This window comes from Panulirus ornatus, chromosome 20 (assembly GCF_036320965.1).
Source record: "Panulirus ornatus isolate Po-2019 chromosome 20, ASM3632096v1, whole genome shotgun sequence".
NCBI classification, from domain to species: domain Eukaryota; kingdom Metazoa; phylum Arthropoda; class Malacostraca; order Decapoda; family Palinuridae; genus Panulirus; species Panulirus ornatus.
The window spans coordinates 37,005,283-37,033,160 of record NC_092243.1 but is presented as its reverse complement, the minus strand read 5'-3'; positions in this window follow the sequence as shown (position 1 = coordinate 37,033,160).

The window sequence follows — 27,878 nt, the reverse complement described above, 5'->3', positions numbered from 1 at the left end:
GTAGAACAAGATACTATTGCAGTGAATCACACCATATGTTTGTAGAACAAGATACTATTGCAGTGAATCACACCATATGTTTGTAGAACAAGATACTATTGCAGTGAATCACACCACATGTTTGTAGAATAAGAGACTATAGCATGAATCACACCACATGTTTGTAGAACAAGATACTATTGCAGTGAATCACACACATGTTTGTAGAATGAGACTATAGCAGTGAATCACACCACATGTTTGTAGAATGAGACTATAGCAGTGAATCACACACATGTTTGTAGAATAAGAGACTATACAGTGAATCACACCATATGTTTGTAGAACAAGAGACTATAGCAGTGAATCACACACATGTTTGTAGAACAAGATACTATAGCAGTGAATCACACCAGATGTTTGTAGAACAAGATACTATTGCAGTGAATCACACCAGATGTTTGTAGAACAAGATACTATTGCAGTGAATCACACCACAATGTTTGTAGAATAAAGACTATAGCAGTGAATCACACCAGATGTTTGTAGAACAAGATACTATTGCAGTGAATCACACCAGATGTTTGTAGAAAAATGAGGCTATAGCAGTTAATCACACCACATGTTTGTAGAATAAGAGACTATAGCATGAATCACACCACATGTTTGTAGAATAAGAGACTATAGCATGAATCACACCACATGTTTGTAGAATAAGAGGACTATAGCAGTGAATCACACCATATGTTTGTAGAACAAGAGACTATAGCAGTGAATCACACCAGATGTTTGTAGAACAAGAGACTATAGCAGTGAATCACACCAGATGTTTGTAGAACAAGATACTGTTGGAGTGAATCACACCAGATGTTTGTAGAACAAGATACTATTGCAGTGAATCACACCACATGTTTGTAGAATAAAGACTATAGCAGTGAATCACACCACATGTTTGTAGAACAAGATACTATTGCAGTGAATCACACACATGTTTGTAGAATGAGACTATAGCAGTGAATCACAACCACATGTTTGTAGAATGAGACTATAGCAGTGAATCACACCAGATGTTTGTAGAACAAGATACTGTTGGAGTGAATCACACCACATGTTTGTAGAACAAGATACTATAGCAGTGAATCACACCATATGTTTGTAGAACAAGATACTATAGCAGTGAATCACACCAGATGTTTGTAGAACAAGATACTATTGCAGTGAATCACACCATATGTTTGTAGAACAAGATACTGTTGGAGTGAATCACACCAGATGTTTGTAGAACAAGATACTGTTGGAGTGAATCACACCAGATGTTTGTAGAACAAGATACTATTGCAGTGAATCACACCACATGTTTGTAGAATAAGAGACTATAGCATGAATCACACCACAATGTTTGTAGAATAAGAGACTATAGCAGTGAATCACACCACATGTTTGTAGAATGAGACTATAGCAGTGAATCACACCACATGTTTGTAGAACAAGATACTGTTGGAGTGAATCACACCACATGTTTGTAGAATAAGAGACTATACAGTGAATCACACCACAATGTTTGTAGAATAAGAGACTATACAGTGAATCACACCATATGTTTGTAGAACAAGATACTATTGCAGTGAATCACACCACATGTTTGTAGAACAAGATACTATAGCAGTGAATCACACCATATGTTTGTAGAACAAGATACTATAGCAGTGAATCACACACATGTTTGTAGAATAAAGACTATAGCAGTGAATCACACCACATGTTTGTAGAATAAGAGGACTATAGCAGTGAATCACACCACATGTTTGTAGAATAAGAGACTATAGCATGAATCACACCACATGTTTGTAGAATAAGAGACTATACAGTGAATCACACCATATGTTTGTAGAACAAGATACTATAGCAGTGAATCACACACATGTTTGTAGAATGAGACTATAGCAGTGAATCACACCAGATGTTTGTAGAACAAGATACTATAGCAGTGAATCACACACATGTTTGTAGAATGAGACTATAGCAGTGAATCACACCATATGTTTGTAGAACAAGATACTATAGCAGTGAATCACACCATATGTTTGTAGAACAAGATACTGTTGGAGTGAATCACACCAGATGTTTGTAGAACAAGAGACTATAGCAGTGAATCACACACATGTTTGTAGAATGAGACTATAGCAGTGAATCACACCACATGTTTGTAGAATGAGACTATAGCAGTGAATCACAACCACATGTTTGTAGAATGAGACTATAGCATGAATCACACCACATGTTTGTAGAATGAGACTATAGCAGTGAATCACACACATGTTTGTAGAATGAGACTATAGCAGTGAATCACACCAGATGTTTGTAGAACAAGATACTATTGCAGTGAATCACACCACATGTTTGTAGAATAAGAGACTATAGCATGAATCACACCACATGTTTGTAGAATAAGAGGACTATAGCAGTGAATCACACCAGATGTTTGTAGAACAAGATACTATTGCAGTGAATCACACCAGATGTTTGTAGAACAAGATACTATAGCAGTGAATCACACCATATGTTTGTAGAACAAGATACTATTGCAGTGAATCACACCACATGTTTGTAGAATGAGACTATAGCAGTGAATCACACCATATGTTTGTAGAACAAGATACTATTGCAGTGAATCACACCATATGTTTGTAGAACAAGATACTGTTGGAGTGAATCACACCACATGTTTGTAGAATAAGAGGACTATAGCAGTGAATCACACCATATGTTTGTAGAACAAGATACTATTGCAGTGAATCACACCAGATGTTTGTAGAACAAGATACTATTGCAGTGAATCACACCACATGTTTGTAGAATAAGAGACTATACAGTGAATCACACCAGATGTTTGTAGAACAAGATACTGTTGGAGTGAATCACACCATATGTTTGTAGAACAAGATACTGTTGGAGTGAATCACACCAGATGTTTGTAGAACAAGATACTATTGCAGTGAATCACACCATATGTTTGTAGAACAAGATACTATTGCAGTGAATCACACCATATGTTTGTAGAACAAGATACTATTGCAGTGAATCACACCAAATGTTTGTAGAACAAGATACTATTGCAGTGAATCACACACATGTTTGTAGAATGAGACTATAGCAGTGAATCACACACATGTTTGTAGAATAAGAGACTATAGCATGAATCACACCACATGTTTGTAGAATAAAGACTATAGCAGTGAATCACAACCACATGTTTGTAGAATAAGAGACTATAGCAATGAATCACACCACAATGTTTGTAGAATAAGAGACTATACAGTGAATCACACCATATGTTTGTAGAACAAGATACTGTTGGAGTGAATCACACCAGATGTTTGTAGAACAAGAGACTATAGCAGTGAATCACACCATATGTTTGTAGAATAAGAGGACTATAGCAGTGAATCACAACCACATGTTTGTAGAATAAGAGGACTATAGCAGTGAATCACACACATGTTTGTAGAATAAGAACTATAGCAGTGAATCACACACATGTTTGTAGAATAAGAGGACTATAGCAGTGAATCACACACATGTTTGTAGAATGAGACTATAGCAGTGAATCACACCATATGTTTGTAGAACAAGATACTGTTGGAGTGAATCACACCAGATGTTTGTAGAACAAGATACTATTGCAGTGAATCACACCATATGTTTGTAGAACAAGATACTATTGCAGTGAATCACACCACAATGTTTGTAGAATAAAGACTATAGCAGTGAATCACACCATATGTTTGTAGAACAAGATACTATTGCAGTGAATCACACCATATGTTTGTAGAACAAGATACTATTGCAGTGAATCACACCAGATGTTTGTAGAACAAGATACTGTTGGAGTGAATCACACCACATGTTTGTAGAACAAGATACTATTGCAGTGAATCACACCATATGTTTGTAGAACAAGATACTATACAGTGAATCACACCATATGTTTGTAGAACAAGATACTATTGCAGTGAATCACACCATATGTTTGTAGAACAAGATACTATTGCAGTGAATCACACCACATGTTTGTAGAATAAGAGACTATAGCATGAATCACACCACATGTTTGTAGAATAAGAGACTATAGCAATGAATCACACCACAATGTTTGTAGAATAAAGACTATAGCAGTGAATCACACCACAATGTTTGTAGAATAAGAGACTATAGCAGTGAATCACACACATGTTTGTAGAATAAGAGACTATACAGTGAATCACACCACAATGTTTGTAGAATAAGAACTATAGCAGTGAATCACACCAGATGTTTGTAGAACAAGATACTATTGCAGTGAATCACACCAGATGTTTGTAGAACAAGATACTATAGCAGTGAATCACACCACATGTTTGTAGAATAAGAGGACTATAGCAGTGAATCACACACATGTTTGTAGAATAAGAACTATAGCAGTGAATCACACCACAATGTTTGTAGAATAAGAGACTATACAGTGAATCACACCATATGTTTGTAGAACAAGATACTATTGCAGTGAATCACACCATATGTTTGTAGAACAAGAGACTATAGCAGTGAATCACACCACATGTTTGTAGAATAAGAGACTATACAGTGAATCACACCACATGTTTGTAGAATAGAGACTATAGCAGTGAATCACACACATGTTTGTAGAATAAGAGGACTATAGCAGTGAATCACACACATGTTTGTAGAATAAGAGACTATAGCATGAATCACACCACATGTTTGTAGAATAAGAGACTATAGCAGTGAATCACACCAGATGTTTGTAGAACAAGATACTGTTGGAGTGAATCACACCACATGTTTGTAGAACAAGATACTGTTGGAGTGAATCACACCACAATGTTTGTAGAATAAAGACTATAGCAGTGAATCACACCATATGTTTGTAGAACAAGATACTATTGCAGTGAATCACACACATGTTTGTAGAATAAAGACTATAGCAGTGAATCACACCATATGTTTGTAGAACAAGATACTATTGCAGTGAATCACACCACAATGTTTGTAGAATAAGAGACTATAGCAGTGAATCACACCAGATGTTTGTAGAACAAGATACTGTTGGAGTGAATCACACCAGATGTTTGTAGAACAAGATACTATTGCAGTGAATCACACACATGTTTGTAGAATGAGACTATAGCAGTGAATCACACCACATGTTTGTAGAACAAGATACTATTGCAGTGAATCACACCATATGTTTGTAGAACAAGATACTATAGCAGTGAATCACACACATGTTTGTAGAATAAAGACTATAGCAGTGAATCACACCATATGTTTGTAGAACAAGATACTATAGCAGTGAATCACACCATATGTTTGTAGAACAAGATACTATAGCAGTGAATCACACCACATGTTTGTAGAATGAGACTATAGCAGTGAATCACACCAGATGTTTGTAGAACAAGATACTATTGCAGTGAATCACACCAGATGTTTGTAGAACAAGATACTATTGCAGTGAATCACACCAGATGTTTGTAGAACAAGAGACTATAGCAGTGAATCACACACATGTTTGTAGAATGAGACTATAGCAGTGAATCACACCAGATGTTTGTAGAACAAGATACTATTGCAGTGAATCACACCACATGTTGTAGAATAAGAGACTATAGCATGAATCACACCACATGTTTGTAGAATAAGAGACTATACAGTGAATCACACCAGATGTTTGTAGAAAAATGAGGCTATAGCAGTTAATCACACCACATGTTTGTAGAATAAAGACTATAGCAGTGAATCACACACATGTTTGTAGAATAAGAGACTATAGCAATGAATCACACCACATGTTTGTAGAATGAGACTATAGCAGTGAATCACACCTTATGTTTGTAGAACAAGATACTATTGCAGTGAATCACACCAAATGTTTGTAGAACAAGATACTATTGCAGTGAATCACACCTTATGTTTGTAGAACAAGATACTATTGCAGTGAATCACACCATATGTTTGTAGAACAAGATACTATAGCAGTGAATCACACCATATGTTTGTAGAACAAGATACTATTGCAGTGAATCACACCATATGTTTGTAGAACAAGATACTATTGCAGTGAATCACACCATATGTTTGTAGAACAAGATACTATTGCAGTGAATCACACCACATGTTTGTAGAATAAAGACTATAGCAGTGAATCACACCAGATGTTTGTAGAACAAGATACTATTGCAGTGAATCACACCATATGTTTGTAGAACAAGATACTATTGCAGTGAATCACACCACAATGTTTGTAGAATAAAGACTATAGCAGTGAATCACACCAGATGTTTGTTTTTTGCTCGTCGGCCAATTTCCTAACCATCGAAGTACAACCTTATCTATACCATGTGACTTAACTTTTGTTAGCTTTGATGTGGAACTTTATAAAATGCTTTTCGAAAATCGAAATAGATGGCATCAATTGCTTTACTTTCATCGGTAACGTTAATAATTTCGTAAAAGAAGTCAAGCATATTTGTCAAACATGAGCAATTTCGTCGAAATCCATGTAGAGAATCGTTTACAATCTCATTCCGACTGATGGTTTCCAGTAGTTTACCAACTACAAACGTTAGGCTAATTGGACGATAATACCAAGGCATTGATTTATTACCTTTTTTGAATATCGCCGTCACATTGACAAATTTACATTCTTTTGGAACATTTTACGCAGCAAGAGACTTTTCGAAAAGAGCAGACAATGGTTCAAGTATCTAATTTTTCGCCTCTTTCAGTGTCCTCGGATAGGCTTGCTGTTTTATTTATTCTCATGCCATTTATCGCTGACAGCATATCTTTATCTTATTTCTATATACTGCAAAACGTTTTACCACCTTAGCAATGGAATGAATTCGGGACATGAGTTGTATCTCCAGTTATAAATACAGATTTTATTTTTTGTAAGCTGAGACGGCACGGGCAACTGAGGCCCATGTCAAGGCCATCCCATTAACGCTTTATATATATATATATATATATATATATATATATATATATATATATATATATATATATATATATATATATATATACCCTAGCCTGAGCCAGGTACCAGTGTTACCGATCATCCCCTAGGGGTGGATGAACAGCTAGGTTTCTGAGGACCTACTGCATTAACCAGGATTCGAACCTATACCCTTGACTGTAGGCAGCCCGTGGTGTATCTTTGCCGTTGTTGTCTTGAATCAAGCCACCATTTTCTGTAATCCGTGATCCAGTTGACTGGGTAAAAACTCTTTTACTTCTAACATAATTCTAAAACTCTTTAAGGTTTCTTTTACTATTTCCAGCAATACACGCTTCTTACTGACGTTTGTTTTGACGCCTAAGTCTTTTAGTTTCCCTACGCAAATTTACGTAGTTTACCCCATCATTTGGTTATTTTTCTCTTTGAGTTTCGTCTGTGCTGCTTTCTCAGACAACACGCACTTCTGCAAGTTATTCTATCACGTCGGTTTCATCTTTGAAAGAAGACCTTCTTATTGGTACTTATGTTCCCTCCAATACTTTGAAATTATTACTGAATGTTTTCCAAGCTACATCCGCACCGTCTTCATTAACGACTTCGTCCCAGGTTTGCTGGTCAAGAGCATTGTGAAGACTATTGAAATTGGCAAGTCTTTATTCCGCTATTTTTTTCGCGACCCTCGTGTTGACCAGCTTTACACTGGCTATGTTGAAAGTTACTTCAAAAGTGATTTGTCGGTGATCACTTTTGCCACGCATTTCTTCCCCTACACCATTATGTACGAGATCCACATTTGTAGTTAGAACTAATTGTAATGTTTTCATTGCGAGTTGGTTTCTCAATTAATTGTGTTAGGGCGCTATCAAGCAAATTTAGGTTAAGCCCACGCCATGTGCTCCTGAAAAACTGGTTTTTCCCAATTTGATACCATTGTTTTAAAATCTCCCATAATGATCGAATTCTGTTCCTTACAAATTTCTGCTAATTGAACCCATGGGCGTGGGGAATTGACTTCTTATTCCCTCTACTTCTGACATACATATCCTCGTACCTAGCCTCTCCACATACATCCTATCACGTCCAAACATTTCAACACAACCTAGTCAGCTCTATCAAACATCCTCAGCTTACCAACTATAATACCTCTCTCTTACAATCATTCCCTGCTCAGTAAACCCGCCTCCCGCCACATACTGTAGGAACTTAGGCATTTCATGATCTACACTTTCATCCTCTTCTGTATGACTGCATGCGGTACTACGGTTCTCATCCACATAGCTCCGTCAGGACTGCTGTACCATCAAACATAACCATCGTTGCCTCACAAACAGTCACCTAGTCTCTCCACACACTCCTCAACGCACCCACGACTTTTACCCCCTTCTCCAGCCCTAAGGCTCACTTCACCTCCGACAGTTTCATCCGCTGTCATGTCCATTTCCAAGTATCTAAATCACTCCATTTCACCGGTTCTCTCTCCAAACTCACTCTTCAACTAAACTCTCTCTCTCTCTCTCTCTCTCTCTCTCTCTCTCTCTCTCTCTCTCTCTCTCTCTCTCTCTCTCTCTCTCTCTCTCTAATACTGAAAATTAATTCCGTACTTTTTTCACTCATTTATTTTTCACTAACGGATGATTTAACCAAGTGCTGTCACTTGAATTACGGCATCATCCGGAATTTCAACGCAGTGTAGAAGGTCCTGGATTACATGCAATCCTCCTAGCCAATAGCTAGAGACTTTTCCTTCTCACTATCCAGTTACTATCTACAAGAGACTACCCACCTCAGACACGAGTGTGCTGCGTCTTCATCAAGCCTGCTGCTTAAAGAATAATCTCGAGTACATTTTTCCCTACTCTGTGAATATACGTTAAATCTTTATAGTTGATTAAGAATTCTCTCGGCCATTATTCGCATATATCGCCAACATTGACAATATAACACAGTTGAGAAATTGCTGATGATTTAGAGTAAGTCGTGTCAATTTCAACCCAAGATTGAAATATTTAGCATTTAAAATTTTCACTGAAGCAAAAGATAAGAAGAAATTTGTTACAGAAAATAAAGAACTTCACAATATTGGCTGTAATCTGTCTCACAATATGAGAGGTTAGTTTCATAACTACTCAGACTCTTGTACAAACTCTGTGTCATTACAACAACGAAGCAATAAGAGTGATCTTAAGCACACCCTGATGCCTACGTAAGCTGAAAAGTGACCTGTTACCCTAAGCCGTCCGCCTCTGCGCCACATCATACTATCTCGCTTTTGACATCAGCCCATCCTGTCCTTACGTATGTGTGCAGGTGTGGCGGCGGGGATCGGAGAAACTGCTAAATACCGGTAGTTAGAATGACCGGCTCCTTACTCTTTAGCCTGTTATAACGCGTTACTGTAAACACTGCCATACGTGTGACTTAATACGTCGCACTTCTACTACGTTAGGTCGTAATATCAGTGCATCTTACTGTCGTCACCATTCAATTATACTGACAGACAGTCGTGGGGGATAATGGTTATATCGTGATTTTTAAATCAATTCCATATATTACAGGAAGCATCTTACAGGCAACAGGTTAATACATCATCGATGGTAATCTTTGGACGGAAGAATATTATTCTACTTATGTGAGGCAAACAATCCTAAAATAAAAAAAATGAGATATTGAAAAGCTCATTGAGTTTCCGTAATGAATCAAGAAAACTTCATCTGGAGTGAAAAATGATGTATGGGTAGGAAATGCTCACTGCTCGAACCGTGACATAGTTTTTGACGGTAATTACGTGACACATACTTGAATTTCTTGGTTCATTCTTCATCCAACAATTCAGCCTGGCTGCCTCATGGTACAGGTAATGACAATGACGTTATGCAGAATAATTTTCCAATACAAAATGGATATAGACGCAATCCTGCTTTTGATATCTAAATTCAATTTCTAGTTTGGATTTAAAACAGTGGCGTCAATGACACGGTGATACTCGGGTTCTGTTCTGACCTCGATTCCCGTCTCTCTTGTAACCCATTTCAGTCGCATGCTGATCACTCCACACACTTCTCCCCACCATTCTCTAATGCTCGTTTTTTTATCTTGTATTGAACATCATTCCTTTATTATCACTGGACTTGTGTACCATCTCAGAATGAACAAACAAGAACATGATCAAATTCTTTAGTGTTAAAACGTAATGTCTGCCAGTATCTTCGTCTAAAACTCATTCGTTTTCATTTATTCTATTTTACATCACCACAATTCATCCCTGTAATAACATAAACATGTTGGACATAACCATATCCTCCACACAATCAACATCACAATGTCTGCTTACCCAAAGCTAGGGTTGTGGGTAGGTGATATATCTATTTATCTTTTTTGCTGCTGTGAACACTTCAGTTTCACATCTGCTCGTGGTGTTATTCGCTTTAGCATGCATTACTGCTCATTCTTCTGGGTTGGCATACTCTCCACCTCCCTTGTTAGCCAGAGGGGAATCTAATGCCCTCTGTGTCATAACTTTCCAGGCATCACCTGTTTTTAACACCCCTTTCTGTGCGCCGTGATGTCACGCAGGAACTATTTTGTCCACTGTTCTCGTGAGCTGTCTGCCTGTGTTCCCGCCCCCAAAGCATCTGGCTACTGCTTCCCACAATTTCACTGTGGAGACCAACAAATGGAGGATTAGCCATTATGATACTTCCTTCTTTCCTTCAACAACTAAACTTTGAGATTGTCTTCTTTCGTCTTCCCATCTTCTTATAACCTTTCTACTTCTCAAGAGTCAGCCAGGATTAATTTTATACTTCCTTACTTTTTTCCTTGACTTTATTTCTTTCGCACAAGATGGGCCTTAATCAGGGCAGGTTCGGCCCTTGCTGTGTCGGTCACTAATAAAATCTCCGAGTAATTCAAATATTTCCGCCACAAGTCACTGACACATAGGTCATTAAAATGACTCTTATACCTTAGTATAAGCAATAATAGGTTATGACTGAATACTTGCATGCGCCGGAATCATTTTAGGGAGTATTGAACTCCTTTAACGTCACCTCTATCACGACAAGGTGCGTCACTTTTGAATTTCACATCTTTTGATAATCTTGAGCTCACACACTCACAACGCAGCATCTTTGCAAACCACGCATTACTCATGAACTTCCTCACATTTTCTCTCACATAACCATCTGTATCATCTTCCAGCCTGATCCTCTCTCTCTCTCTCTCTCTCTCTCTCTCTCTCTCTCTCTCTCTCTCTCTCTCTCTCTCTCTCTCTCTCCACCCAGATTCCCGCTACCTCTCAGTATAGTTCCTCCAGTAACCTCCTTCTTACATTCTTCATTTCGTACTCTCACATTCCAGCACCACACAATCTGTGACTCTTGTCAGAAGTTGCTGAATGTTGGCCACATTCGTGCGGATCGGTTTGCAGAAGTGGGATACCCATCCCACATCCCGTGTGTTGGCAAAACCGACAGGGAAACCCAGCTCCTGAAGGGACACGTCTTGCCCTTGCTACACTTGTGCAGTCAGAACACCTGAAAATTGACGAAGATGAACCCAAGCACAGAAGAGCAAACCTTCATCAATAGTCATAGGAATGTTGATAAGGAATTGCATTAAATGTTTCGTTTCTCTTGCAGTTGACAAAATTTGCTATCAATTGATAATATTTACTGGTGGCGGTCCGCGCAGTTTGTAGGAAAATTCGTTTATCTTCCTGAGAAAGCAATATGGAAATTTGAAGACGAGAAAGAAACTGGCTGTGACACTTGCCGAGGATGATGATGAAAGGGAGGAGAAGAGCAATATTGGGAAGAAAAGGAAAGGAGGACAAACTTTGCTCGAGTCATGGCAGTAGGTACAGGCGGGCAAGGCAAAGAAATGGGGTAGAATTAGGGACCTTTAGTTGAAGCAAAAATGAAAAAGGTGTATGTAATGATATTGTACTGAGAATAGAAGCCGAGAGAGGAGACGTGAAATATGATTTCATGTAGCAGAATCAGGAGACTCTCATAGTGGGAGAGTGACGTAAAGGGAAGACGGGAAACGAAGACGGAATATCATACTAAAGAAAAGTGGAGACACTGATGATAAGGAAGGATAGGAGGCAATGATGGTAGAGTTATGGAGAAGAGATAGAGAGAATACACAAGATATAAAGCGGGAGAGTGTGGGTGATTATGGTGTTTTGCTTGTCAATCAGGCCACAGAATTTCAGTCAGCAATTGACTGATAAGATCACGCTATGTTATTTCTTTTATGTCAGTTCACAACACTGCAGGAAACATCTGGGTACTAGCGGATGAAAGCCTTGCATCACGTTAGTCAGATGTGGCAGCGTAAGAGTGTGGCTGGCTCACGTCTCGTGTTGGTCTGGCCAACTGTAGAGGCACAAGCAACAACCAGGCATCACCTCTAGCCACGACAACATTCATACTTTTTTCTGATAAAACTTTTTGTTTTCCAGATTATTCAAGAAAGCTAACAATGTTTAGGGAGGATGGATACGTGACCAATGAGCCCATCATTTCATGTTAATGCATTATGATATTCTACCAGAAATGGAGTAAGGCCAGAAAATATTAGTCATTATGAAGTTTATGAGAGAGAGAGAGAGAAGGGGGAGAGAGAGAGAGAGAGAGATAGAGAGAGAGAGAGAGAGAGAGAGAGAGAGAGAGAGAGAGAGAGAGAGAGAGAGAGAGAGAGAGAGGGGTTTGCTCGTCTAATCAACCTGTTGAAACATTAATTACTGTACCAGTGATGGTGTTGGAGGGAATATTATTCAGTCCTGCGACGCATTACTGCTCCTGTCCCAGATGACGCTTAATACCCGCTTCTGCTCTACATCCCACTGTACGTGTACTTACCACGCACCTACATATTCTCTAACTCCTGATGTAAAAGTCTCCTTTGTTGATGTCGGTTTCTGTCTAAAACAGGTGGAATCCCCACGTACATATGTCTTCCTTCTTATCTGCTTAACATTATGCACTCCTCCAGATATAAGGGATTAAGTACGGACCAACAGCGTAATTACTGGGTTTAGTTCGGGTTCCTACGCCGGAGACAAGGTGAGAAGACAGTGCGGGAGCGGCGGTGTGTTGCCTGCCCCTCATTGTAATGATTTACATTCATCACTTCAGATCCCTAATAATGTTAATCCTCCATTCATTACTTTCTCACTCTGAGCTGACAGGTAACGCACAAAGTCGTCCACTTTCTTCTATACTGCGATTCTCAGCTCGTGATCATTCCTTCAAGAACAGTGTCCAAGAACGTTAAGAAAACTGAAACCTAGGATTTAAACGATAGAAACGTTCAGATGTGCTTTCCGGATACAAGTCACTGAGTGTGTCCAGTAAGGTATCTTCACTGTATCTCACCACGATCTTCCTCTCCCATTCATTCCGATATAATGATCCTCTTTCAGTGTTTCCATATACAAACACGCCATCGCCGTACTCAAATATGAGCCCATCACAAGGCCATTGTTTGAACTCCTCACCATCAACTGTGAACAGACCGAACTTGACGCACAGTGGAATGGGTTTAATATAGTCTGTCTTCGAAACCGGCAAATCGATATCATCCATGTTTTGAATGGAATTCCTCACAGCTTCGATAGCCACCTTGTGGGTACGTTGGTAAAACGGTTCTTCACATCAAAACTAGTTAGCTTCTCATCAGTGATATCTATGTCTTCACCTCTCCACTAAGTCCGGTGAGTAACTTAGTTAAGTGTCACTGATTGATTCAAGCGAGTTCGACTGCGGCCTGGCGAGGCTTTCCGTAAGGCGCACTTCCAGTTCTTGAGGTAGCGAGTCTCATGAGCATATCAGGATTATGGATTTTGGGTAAGTCTCTCATCTAGGATGACTCTGCTTTGGTGGCCAGGTATTAAGTTCACTAACCATTTTGTTGTTGTTGTTGTTGTTGTTGTTGTTGTTGTTGTTGTTGTTCCTGTAGATGGTGGTAACACGTATCTTGTGTCAGAATACGTCAGGGAACTGTGACCAATGCTTTTTTTGATGTTCTCTTGTACAAGAGCGAGGTTGTGTTTGGTTGAAGCCATGACGTGATGTAGGAGGTTCGTATGCAGGTTGATGGGGGGGGGGGGGGTTGAATGGGTCAAGGCCATCCTGTGAGAGTGGGATCTTCTACCTGATTCCCCTGTGAACTTCTGCTTCCGGAATTTTAGACAGTGGAAACAGCAGTGTTAAGGGGCGGGAGGAGGACGGGAACTACAGTAGCTTAGGTGGTATTAGGATGGGTACTTTGCGGGCAGATCTTCCGACGTTTGGGGTGTCATAGTGAGACCAGGAGGGGTTGTACAGTATTCAGTCCAAATTATTTTGTATGTATTATATGTTGTCAAGGCCGGTTGCAGAGGTGTTCGTTAAGGATGTAATTGTGTTGCGAGTGTTAGTGGAAGTGAAGGGTAGGTTAGCGGATGTTACCGGATGGACTGTATGTGTGTGTGTGTGTGTGTGTGTGTGTGTGTGTGTGTGTGTGTGTGTTTGTTGTTGGGTGTATTGTGCCTGTCCTGTACTAGGGTATACTGGACGTATGGTTGATCTTTGAGCAATGTTTGTACATTCAAGGAGGGATAATGCTGGACTTGCTCAGGGGGGGGGTTTCATATGTTGTGGCTGGCGTGACATGGGAGGCGTGGATTCTCTTCCTCATTCACCGTCGTTGTTTGATGTAGGTTAAGGAAGGAGTGTCAGTCTGCTGTTTGTTTTTTAGCACTGAGATTAGTGATGGTGATTACATTTTGGTTTGTCCTATGGTCTCTCTTGGTGGTGAGTGGCTTTTTCTGAATACGTTTCTTTGCTTTATAAACACCGCAATCACCAGTGAGGTCCTCGTTATTGTGGTTGGCGCTTCTTGCTGGCTTGGTCCATAACGATAATACAATATGAGATGGTGTGGTAAGGGGATGAATCACCTGTAACGAGGCTCTGGTGCTTCGATTGTGTGTGTGTGTGTGTGCTGTGTGAATGCTGATCAGTATGTTTTCATATGGGGTGCTTCTTTATTTTGTGGTTGTGTGGGTTAGATGGGTTAACTTCTGTTTCAAAAGGATGAGTATGTGGTCACAGGAGAGTTTGTGTAAGGTGTTTAGAGTGATTCGTTTGTTTTGCTGGTTTGGTAATGTTTGGTGAGCTTGGTTGCTGGAGGTGGTGGGTCGGGAGTTTGGTAGGTTGATTATGCCTGGAAACATGACGCTCTCGCCGTGTGAAAAAGAATTTCAAAGGAGTAAATAATCGTTCAGACTACGAAGAGAGAAGGTTAGGTTTTCTCTGTATGTCCAGCAGACAAAATACTCTTACAGTGACAAGACTGTGTAGGAAAGAAACGCACATCAGTCAAAAAGAATATTACAAATTCAGTAGCTTTTCTTAAGAAAAAAGCTTTTGAAAAGTGTTCGAAGTCGCCTTCAATATAGCCTCCCTAATCCGTAGTCTGATCTATTATATCAAAGGAAACATTGTAACCTGACGGGAGAGAGGGACAGAATAGTATGGAATATGATGTAATGAGTGGTATAGGTACAGATTTGTCAAACGAAGGGGAATGATTATATATATATATATATATATATATATATATATATATATATATATATATATATATATATTATATATATATATATATATATATATATATATATATATATATATATATATATATATATATATATATATATATATATATATATATATATATATATATATATATATATATATATATATATATATATATATATATATATATATATATATATATATATATATATATAAGGACTGGTGATTGGGAATACCTGGTTTAAAAAGCGGGATATACATAAGTATACGTATGTAAGTAGGAGAGATGGCCATAGAGCATTATTGGATTACGTGTTAATTGACAGGCGCGCGAAAGAGAGACTTTTGGATGTTAATGTGCTGAGAGGTGCAACTGGAGGGATGTCTGATCATTATCTTGTGGAGGCTAAGGTGAAGATTTGTATGGGTTTTCAGAAAAGAAGAGTGAATGTTGGGGTGAAGAGGGTGGTGAGAGTAAGTGAGCTTGGGAAGGAGACTTGTCTGAGGAAGTACCAGGAGAGACTGAGTTCAGAATGGAAAAAGGTGAGAACAATGGAAGTAAGGGGAGTGGGGGAGGAATGGGATGTATTTAGGGAATCAGTGATGGATTGCGCAAAAGATGCTTGTGGCATGAGAAGCGTGGGAGGTGGGTTGATTAGAAAGGGTAGTGAGTGGTGGGATGAAGAAGTAAGATTATTAGTGAAAGAGAAGAGAGAGGCATTTGGACGATTTTTGCAGGGAAAAAATGCAATTGAGTGGGAGATGTATAAAAGAAAGAGACAGGAGGTCAAGAGAAAGGTGCAAGAGGTGAAAAAAGAGGGAAAATGAGAGTTGGGGTGAGAGAGTATCATTAAATTTTAGGGAGAATATAAAGATGTTTTGGAAGGAGGTAAATAAAGTGCGTAAGACAAGGGAGCAAATGGGAACTTCAGTGAAGGGCGCAAATGGGGAGGTGATAACAATTAGTTGTGATGTGAGAAGGAGATGGAGTGAGTATTTTGAAGGTTTGTTGAATGTGTTTGATGATAGAGTGGCAGATATAGGTTGTTTTGGTCGAGGTGGTGTGCAAAGTGAGAGGGTTAGGCAAAATGATTTGGTAAACAGAGAAGAGGTAGTAAAAGCTTTGCGGAAGATGAAAGCCGGCAAGGCAGCAGGTTTGGATGGTATTGCAGTGGAATTTTTTAAAAAAGGGGGTGACTGTATTGTTGACTGGTTGGTAAGGTTATTTAATGTATGTATGACTCATTGTGAGGTGCTTGAGGATTGGCGGAATGCGTACATAGTGCCATTGCACAAAGGCAAAGGGAATAAGAGTGAGTGCTCAAATTACAGAGGAATAAGTTTGTTGAGTATTCCTGGTAAATTATATGGGAGGGTATTGATTGAGAGGTTGAAGGCATGTACAGAGCATCAGATTGGGGAAGAGCAGTGTGGTTTCAGAAGTGGTAGAGGATGTGTGGATCAGGTGTTTGCTTTGAAGAATGTGTGTGAAATACTTAGAAAAGCAAATGGATTTGTATGTAGCATTCATGGATCTGGAGAAGGCATATGATAGAGTTGATAGAGATGCTCTGTGGAAGGTATTAAGAATATATGGTGTGGGAGGCAAGTTGTTAGAAGCAGTGAAAAGTTTTTATCGAGGATGTAAGGCATGTGTACGTGTAGGAAGAGAGGAAAGTGATTGGTTCTCAGTGAATGTAGGTTTGCGGCAGGGGTGTGTGATGTCTCCATGGTTGTTTAATTTGTTTATGGATGGGGTTGTTAGGGAGGTGAATGCAAGAGTTTTGGAAAGAGGGGCAAGTATGAAGTCTGTTGTGGATGAGAGAGCTTGGGAAGTGTGTCAGTTGTTGTTCGCTGATGATACAGCGCTGGTGGCTGATTCATGTGAGAAACTGCAGAAGCTAGTGACTGAGTTTGGTAAAGTGTGTGAAAGAAGAAAGTTAAGAGTAAATGTGAATAAGAGCAAGGTTATTAGGTACAGTAGGGTTGAGGGTCAAGTCAATTGGGAAGTAAGTTTGAATGGAGAAAAACTGGAGGAAGTAAAGTGTTTTAGATATCTGGGAGTGGATCTGGCAGCGGATGGAAACATGGAAGCGGAAGTGGATCATAGGGTGGGGGAGGGGGCGAAAATCCTGGGAGCCTTGAAGAATGTGTGGAAGTCGAGAACATTATCTCGGAAAGCAAAAATGGGTATGTTTGAAGGAATAGTGGTTCCAACAATGTTGTATGGTTGCGAGGCGTGGGCTATGGATAGAGTTGTGCGCAGGAGGATGGATGTGCTGGAAATGAGATGTTTGAGGACAATGTGTGGTGTGAGGTGGTTTGATCGAGTAAGTAATGTAAGGGTAAGAGAGATGTATGGAAATAAAAAGAGCGTGGTTGAGAGAGCAGAAGAGGGTGTTTTGAAATGGTTTGGGCAAATGGAGAGAATGAGTGAGGAAAGATTGACCAAGAGGATATATGTGTCAGAGGTGGAGGGAACGAGGAGAAGTGGGAGACCAAATTGGAGGTGGAAAGATTGAGTGAAAAAGATTGGTGTGATCGGGGCCTGAACCTGCAGGAGGGTGAAAGGAGGGCAAGGAATAGAGTGAATTGGATCGATGTAGTATACCGGGGTTGACGTGTGGACCTGTCTGTGTATACATTTTGTGTATGGGGGTGGGTTGGGCTTTTTCTTTCGTCTGTTTCCTTGCGCTACCTCGCAAGCGCGGGAGACAGCGACAAAGCAAAATAAAAAAAAAAAAAAATAAGGTGTAGGGAACGAGGGGAAGTGGGAGACCAAATTGGAGTTGGAAAGATGGAGTGAAAAAGAAATTGAGTGATCGGGGCCTGAACATGCAGGATGGTGAAAGGCGTGCAAGGAATATAGTGAATTGGAACGATGTGGTATACTGGGGTCGACATGCTATTAGTGGATTGAACCAGGGCATGTGAAGCGTCTGGGGAAAACCATGGAAAGTTTTGTGGCGCCTGGATGTGGAAAGGGAGCTGTGGTTTCGGTGCATTATACATGACAGCTAGAGAGTGAATTTTAATGAATGTTGTCTTTGTTGTCTTTTCCTAGCGCTACCTCGACTACATGCGGGTGGAGGGGGTCGTCATTTCATGTGTGGCGGGGTGGAGACGTGAATGAATGAGGGCAGCAAGTATGAATTATGTACATGTGTATATATGTATATGCCTGTGTGTGTATATATATGTATATGTTGAGATATATAGGTATGTAAATGTGCGTGTGTGGATGTGTATGTATATACATGTGTCTGTGGGTGGGTTTGGCCATTCTTTCGTCTGTTTCCTTGCGCTACCTCGCTAACGCGGGAGACAGCGACAGAGTATAATAATGATAAGTGATAATGATAAAGATCACTGACGTAAACCCGACTTTGGAAAGGAGACAGATAAGGCGAAGGTTTGGAAAGATAATAGACTGAGATGCAGAAACAGACCGCCAGGCGAAGGGGAAGAGAACGACAAAAATAGGTAAGTGGGTATGGAGAGGGGAAACATAAAGTCCAAGTTATGTAAATGTTATGCATTAGGAATATGTCGGTCTAGCAGGTCTGGTAGATCGTCTGGGATACAACATAGATTTCAGGATTGCTTTCCCAAAAAATCTTTTCACGTATAATAAGGGCTTATGCCGCTTGTTGGGTGGGTTTAGATTGTAACCAACTGAAACGGGATCAGGCAAACAATGTTGTATGGTTGCGAGGCGTGGGCTATGGATAGAGTTGTGCGCAGGAGGATGGATGTGCTGGAAATGAGATGTTTGAGGACAATGTGTGGTGTGAGGTGGTTTGATCGAGTAAGTAACGTAAGGGTAAGAGAGATGTGTGGAAATAAAAAGAGCGTGGTTGAGAGAGCAGAAGAGGGTGTTTTGAAATGGTTTGGGCACATGGAGAGAATGAGTGAGGAAAGATTGACCAAGAGGATATATGTGTCGGAGGTGGAGGGAACAAGGAGAAGAGGGAGAACAAATTGGAGGTGGAAAGATGGAGTGAAAAAGATTTTGTGTGATCGGGGCCTGAACATGCAGGAGGGTGAAAGGAGGGCAAGGAATAGAGTGAATTGGAGCGATGTGGTATACAGGGGTTGAAGTACTGTCAGTGGATTGAATCAAGGCATGTGAAGCGTCTGGGGTAAACCATGGAAAGCTGTGTAGGTATGTATATTTGCGTGTGTGGACGTGTGTATGTACGTGTATGGGGGGGGGGGGTTGGGCCATTTCTTTCGTCTGTTTCCTTGCGCTACCTCGCAAACGCGGGAGACAGCGACAAAGTATAAAAAAAAAAAAAAAAATGGAAACAATTGAAGGACGGGAATTGCTACCCTGTGCAAAGTGATGAAGGTCTTGACAGCATGAAAACTCGTGTATGTGTGTGTGTGTGTGTGTGTGTGTGTGTGTGTGTGTGTGTGTGTGTTTGTGTGTGCGTGTGTGTGTGTGTGTGTGTGTGTGTGTGTGTGTGTGTGTGTAATCTTTTATTTGTAGTTACCTGTATGTGTGGTACTGATAGAGAGTTCTGCCATAGTAGGACCCCATCACTTAAAAGCTTTTATACCATTATACGACCTTTTAAACCTGTGCATGTTGTCGTTATTAACAGTTTTATCACTCAGTGTTTGCATTTAACCACCACATCCTTTCTCACGTGTATCTTGCTCAATATCATGTCAGCCTCTGGTCGTCTTGTCTTTGTATATTTCGAAGAACTATTCACTGCTGATATCAGAGTGATTTAAAAGCATGAAGGAATTGATAAAGTTACCCTTACTCTTTTTACTTCCCTGGTTGATGAATGTACGACCATATAACCTCTTTTCCGTAATTCAGCTATGCAAAGTTTGTTTCCTTCTTTTGCTGCTCTCCTTTGGACCTTTTCTATGAGTTCTTTTTACTTCTTAAGTACGGTGACTAAACTTGAGACACACTATCTGGTTTTGCCTGAAATAGTGATTGAACAGGGTTGGTGAATATTTCATTAACCATGTTACCTTAAAGTTTTTCTAGTTATAGTCTGTCAACAGTTGGTCTCCTTTGCAACTATCCTGAGTTGGAGCTCTAATGATTGATAGGTACAACACCGACTTCTACATCTCTCACATACAAATTCAAACAACTTATTTCCAGCTAGATAATATGACGTATATAGGCCTTCTTTCACTGTGTCCCATCCTCGTTAATTTTACACATACTCAGATTGAATTACATAAGTCATGTATCAGACCAGCTCTTAGAGCTTGTTTAGATGTACTATTATGTGTTAATACAATCCTCATTATTCTTTACTTTCCTCATGACTTTGGCATCATCTGCAATAGTATTTACGTAGATCACAACAGTATTGGTCCTAAGAAGGGGCCTTGCGGCACGCCACTGATGACATGTCTTTTGTTCCTATCCATTAATGTATTTTTTCAACTCTCGAAGGAGTTTTCCCCTTATTCCTCCCTGAAGATCCTGCTTCTTTACTAATCTCCTATGTAGTATGGTGTCTAATGATCTATAGCAGTCCAGATACACACAATCCACTCATCCTTTTCTTTTGACTTGCATGGAACTCGCTGTTATAAAAGTCTAAAAGGCTTTATGACGCAGAGCCCCTTTCCATATATCCGTCTTGTCACCAGCTTGCTTTGTAATTATCTTTTCCAGTATTCTAGAAATCATGGTCATCAGAGAGACTGGTGTGTATTAAGCACAATTTTCCGGTCTCGAGATTCAAAGAAAGTCTTACATTTCTCCTCTGCCCCTCCCTCGGCACATTATCTTCTCCCAGCGACATCTTAAGCAATATTTCAGTGTTCATTAAGCATACCTGCACACTCTTATAACTCATGCACTAGCTTGATCAGGGTCATGAACCTTAGTATGTCAAGGCCCTTTTGCATTTGTATTTTCTTTGTATGTCAATGCTTCCTGAGCCTCCAACCCCACTCCATCTCACTGATGTTAGGGCTATAGTGTCTTCCACAGTAAAACACTTCTGAACTAGTCATTCAGCCTCTTGCACATCTTTACGTCAGCCACTACAGCTCTTTACTTCAGATTCCTTTGCCACAGTAACTACTCTCACACTGACAGTTTAACGCTAATGAACATACTTGCTCTCATATACCTGTCACATCCTGACTGCCTGTAGTACCCTCAGTATTTCCTGTGAAGTATATGCCTAAACTCTGTTGTGTCGACATTTTCTTTTCTAATCTTCTCTCTACGTGACACTGAATATACTCATGTTTTTAATCCGTCACTGTCAGATTCACGCACCTTTCATACCATTGACCAGATCATACTTAGAGAACTCCATTTTTCTGTTTTTGTTTGAACAGAAATTCTTTAGCTGTTTAGTTTCAATGATCATATCTTATTTCTATTGCGATTTTTTATCTATTCTTTTCATTTGATAATTTTCCCCATAATCAAAGTCAGGCATTGCATGATTACTTTTTCCATTTGGTTTATCTGATATTTCCAGTGTCATTCTAATCAGTTCACTAACAAGCTAGTATAGCAAATTTTCCTCTAAACGCTGTAAAGATGAATTTGCATGACTGTTACCATGAGAATCCATATCTCTGCAACCCATCTCTGGATAACCGAATTCCTCCATGAAAAGCAGTTTACCATCTTTGAGAAGTGCTTGTTTATCTGCTTCATATACCATTCTGTTTCTGTATCATTTTCATTTTATGTATTTTCTGGAGGGTTAGAATTCTTTGTAGGACTTTTTAATGTTAAAACCATTGTTCCTATCTTATCTACAATTACTCATCCCGTTAGTTACTGCCTAAATGATATATCTACTATTTCTGATAATTAAAGTTATCTCTTATTAGGAGAGTCATACCTCCTCTTCCTGTCTTCTCTTTTCCTCCTTACTATCATGGAACCCCTGGACAGAACAGATGAGAATATATTTCTTAGATAAGATTATTTCCGCAATTCCGACAATATCAGGTGCGTTTTCCCTAGCACTGTCCTCGACTTCCAGCATTCTGTTATTCATTACAAATCCATTTACATTTGCATATATTACCGACAGTTTGACATTACCTTTCTGTCCTGTTTCCTCATTTGGTGTCTCCCTTACTTTGCCTCTTGACTGTATAGTCTTTGCCTTTACCCGTCTCTTCCCTTCTTCTATCACGTGTGATTTCCACCTTGTGTTATAAGCTTGCCAAAGTACCTCCGGTCTAGTTGACCCCAGACGATGCGTAACCATAACTTATGTCTTGAGTATTTCCTTCATCACTTTCATTTATCACAAAAAATTGCACCTGGCAGGTAAATAATCTTCAGTGCTCTTGCGATGCGCATTTCTTCTTTTTTCCCCAATTTCATATTTATCTTGTGTATGATCTTACAGTCCACACACACAGACACACATATATATTCATATATTATCATTATTGATGTACTTTGTCGCTGTCTCCGGCGTTAGCGAGGTAGCGCAAGGAAACAGACGAAAGAATGGCCCAACCCACCCACACACACATGTATACACATACACGTCCACACACGCACATAAACATACCTATACAAATACATATACTATACCTATAAAAACTATAATCATTGTATTGACTGGAGTAATGCCATCTCACTTATTAACTCTAACTCTATTACTACGAGAAACATCATTGAATCTTATATTATTAAATACACAAAGAATTATAATCTTAATATTAGTGATGGTCTTTACAAATTGGAAAACTTTATTGTTGATAAAATTTGTAAAATGATAAGTTTATGAACGCTCGTTGTATGTTTTAGACAATCACATGTTTACGAAATGGCGTCCTAGCTTCGTCTCTTCGATGTATATCAACTGACTGTTATATTCCTCTCTTGTGTCTCCCCTGATGATGTGATTATTACACGAAAGTGCACTTGGGAACTTTTCGTGTTTCATTTTCCCCGTGGCCTCTTAGGAATATACTTGATCACGCGCGATATTATGATCCTTTCCAATATTTTTTTTTTTTTTTTTTTTTTTTTTTTTTTTATACTTTGTCGCTGTCTCCCGCGTTTGTGAGGTAGCGCAAGGAAACAGACGAAAGAAATGGCCCAACCCCCCCCCCCCCCCATACACATGTACATACACACGTCCACACACGCAAATATACATACCTACACAGCTTTCCATGGTTTACCCCAGACGCTTCACATGCCTTGATTCAATCCACTGACAGCACGTCAACCCCGGTATACCACATCGCTCCAATTCACTCTATTCCTTGCCCTCCTTTCACCCTCCTGCATGTTCAGGCCCCGATCACACAAAATCTTTTTCACTCCATCTTTCCACCTCCAATTTGGTCTCCCTCTTCTCCTCGTTCCCTCCACCTCCGACACATATATCCTCTTGGTCAATCTTTCCTCACTCATTCTCTCCATGTGCCCAAACCATTTCAAAACACCCTCTTCTGCTCTCTCAACCACGCTCTTTTTATTTCCACACATCTCTCTTACCCTTACGTTACTTACTCGATCAAACCACCTCACACCACACATTTTCCTCAAACATCTCATTTCCAGCACATCCATCCTCCTGCGCACATCTCTATCCATAGCCCACGCCTCGCAACCATACAACATTGTTGGAACCACTATTCCTTCAAACATACCCATTTTTGCTTTCCCAGATAATGTTCTCGACTTCCACACATTTCCAATATATATATATATATATATATATATATATATATATATATATATATATATATATATATATATATATATATCAGATCGGGGAAGAGCAGTGTGGTTTCAGAAGTGGTAGAGGATGTGTGGATCAGGTGTTTGCTTTGAAGAATGTATGTGAGAAATACTTAGAAAAGCAAGTGGATTTGTATGTAGCATTTATGGATCTGGAGAAGGCATATGATAGAGTTGATAGAGATGCTCTGTGGAAGGTGTTAAGAATATATGGTGTGGGAGGAAAGTTGTTAGAAGCAGTGAAAAGTTTTTATCGAGGATGTAAGGCATGTGTACGTGTAGGAAAAGAGGAAAGTGATTGATTCTCAGTGAATGTAGGTTTGCGGCAGGGGTGTGTGATGTCTCCATGGTTGTTTAATTTGTTTATGGATTGGGTTGTTAGGGAGGTAAATGCAAGAGTTTTGGAAAGAGGGGCAAGTATGAAGTCTGTTGGGGATGAGAGAGCTTGGGAAGTGAGTCAGTTGTTGTTCGCTGATGATACAGCGCTGGTGGCTGATTCATGTGTGAAACTGCAGAAGCTGGTGACTGAGTTTGGTAAAGTGTGTGGAAGAAGAAAGTTAAGAGTAAATGTGAATAAGAGCAAGGTTATTAGGTACAGTAGGGTTGAGGGTCAAGTCAATTGGGAGGTGAGTTTGAATGGAGAAAAACTGGAGGAAGTGAAGTGTTTTAGATATCTGGGAGTGGATCTGGCAGCGGATGGAACCATGGAAGCGGAAGTGGATCATAGGGTGGGGGAGGGGGCGAAAATTCTGGGAGCCTTGAAGAATGTGTGGAAGTCGAGAACATTATCTCGGAAAGCAAAAATGGGTATGTTTGAAGGAATAGTGGTTCCAACAATGTTGTATGGTTGCGAGGCGTGGGCTATGGATAGAGTTGTGCGCAGGAGGATGGATGTGCTGGAAATGAGATGTTTGAGGACAATGTGTGGTGTGAGGTGGTTTGATCGAGTGAGTAACGTAAGGGTAAGAGAGATGTGTGGAAATAAAAAGAGCGTGGTTGAGAGAGCAGAAGAGGGTGTTTTGAGGTAGTTTGGGCACATGGAGAGAAAGAGTGAGGAAAGATTGACCAAGAGGATATATGTGTCGGAGGTTGAGGGAACGAGGAGAAGAGGGAGACCAAATTGGAGGTGGAAAGATGGAGTGAAAAAGATTTTGTGTGATCGGGGCCTGAACATGCAGGAGGGTGAAAGGAGGGCAAGGAATAGAGTGAATTGGAGCGATGTGGTATACCGGGGTTGACGTGCTGTCAGTGGATTGAATCAAGGCATGTGAAGCGTCTGGGGTAAACCATGGAAAGCTGTGTAGGTATGTATATTTGCGTGTGTGGACGTGTGTATATACATGTGTATGGGGGGGGTTGGGCCATTTCTTTCGTCTGTTTCCTTGCGCTACCTCGCAAACGCGGGAGACGGCGACAAAGTATGATAAAAAAAATAAAAAAAAAATATATATATATATATATATATATATATATATATATATATATATATATATATATATATATATATATATATATGAGTGATTTACGTCCACCATTCTCCTAGGTTAGCCAATATTTCTAATTTCATTGCCACTGACTTTAAGTCTAAGTCTTTCAGTGTTCATTCTTCATCCCCTTTGTCTCTGACTTTGTCATATATCTGCAGCAACATAAATGCTCCCGTCTGTCTCGTGTGTAACAGCGTATATTACTCTGAGTAAAGCTTCAGTCAGTTTCCTGTGTAGTTGTGTTTCTGTGCCGCCGCTGCATCAGTCCTCATGCTTTGCGTGTGTTAACCAGTCCCAGAGGGGCTCCTGCTGCCCTTCCCTGGCCGGTATTTTTAATTGCTTTTGTGCTCTGTGATATTGACATCCCCTCTTGCTCAACCGTCCCCAGAACATGCAGAATAGACTCCCCTGACCTGTTTTACTGTTTAGTCATTTTACGTTCTATATTTTGGTTAAGTTTATGCTGAATATCCTCGACTACGTTGAGTTTTGTGGCCCCAGACTTTCTCTCCAGTTTTATGATACCTTTCATGTGTCTTGATGTAACCTCTCAGTGTCTTTACTTCTTCCAGCAGCCATGTTAATCTCTGACCTGCCCCCATGTCATTTCTATCAATTTCCCAAGCCTTTTCTTTTCTTCCCAGTAGCTTCCATCGTCTTGATCAAGCCACTACAGATTGGTCAGTGTACCTTCCTCTGTCTGGATCCGTATTTCTTTCAGAAATCATGTTCGATAAAATGAAAACTGTCTTTGATAATAAGCTTAGATCTGGGCTGATCTGAATTTCCTTGGTTTATTTATGGTCTCTTATTTGCCTGCGTCATACAGTCTTGCTTTTTTAACTCATTCATTTGCTACACTCCACCACTTTTCATTCTTTTATTTACTTTTCAATGGAATTCACTTCATACACCTCTTCAGTTTCATTATGCCAGTTACTCACAATATCTTTTATTGTGAGTTAGAAAGACTTTACATAAACATTATTTAAAGTATTTGCTTATTGACTATGGTAAACTCCTTACATTAGGATCGAAATCAAAGGTTTTCTTACCTCCAGTGTTATTTTCAGTGCTCATTCTCCACAGTAGATAGTTGTATTTGAGAGATGTTTCATTCAGAGGTGCCTCTGTACACTGTTCCCTCCCTTTTTTGTACAGACAGGCCTGCAGTGCTGAGGACCTTCTGATTGTGGCTAAAAGTAATGCTGTTCCTGGGTGGCTGTGTGGCTGATCTCATACTTTACAGCTGCGTCCATCTTTTGTTAAGAACTGTTATGGCGTCTCTGCATTGAAATGATGCCAGAATATAAGTGTTTAGAGTACGATCTGATCGTTCATTGTGTTCCCTCTCATAGGTGCTGCAGGTTACGTTCCTAGTACGACCTAACCCTACTGCCGCAAATCATGATCTCTTTATCCTCACTCACCCACTGTTTCACTGTTATAGTTTCATGTTTCCTCCCAGTTCATCTATGAGACTTGTGGTGCCAAGGAGGGGGAGGCTCCTATCCTGGAATCTTGGATTTCCCTGGACCTGAAGCAATAAAGGCAGGGGTGAAATTTATGGGTCACGTGGCTGGGTGCATGATGCCAGATGGAACGTGGCAAGAACAGGATAAACTCTCGCTGGATGATAATACTCGGCTCAGATCCTCAGGTCTGAGAAGTCTTAAGTCAACTTTTACTGGCACTGAACACTAAGATTAACTCTTAAGACAAGGAAAAAATATTGGGTAATCTCCTTTTGTTGAGCACTTTAGAAGTAAACAGTGAAAACCCTTTAGATAAGCTTTTGTTAGCAGAGGGCAATAGAGTGATATCATTATGAGAGAACGTAAGGAATACATCTTTATGAAAGACAAATACGGGTGTAAACAGTTGGCAAAGATAATTACTGGGGTAAACCGTAGATACGGATAACCATGGAGTTCACTGTTGGTAAAGATGACTACGGGCGTTAACTATTGATGAAGATTTTTTTGGATTCAAATTCATGTTGCGCGAGAGCAAGTCTATGATCAGAAATCTTAAGAAGGAAACTAAGAGCTTTTGTATAAAGCATTGTGGGAGAGCTCTTG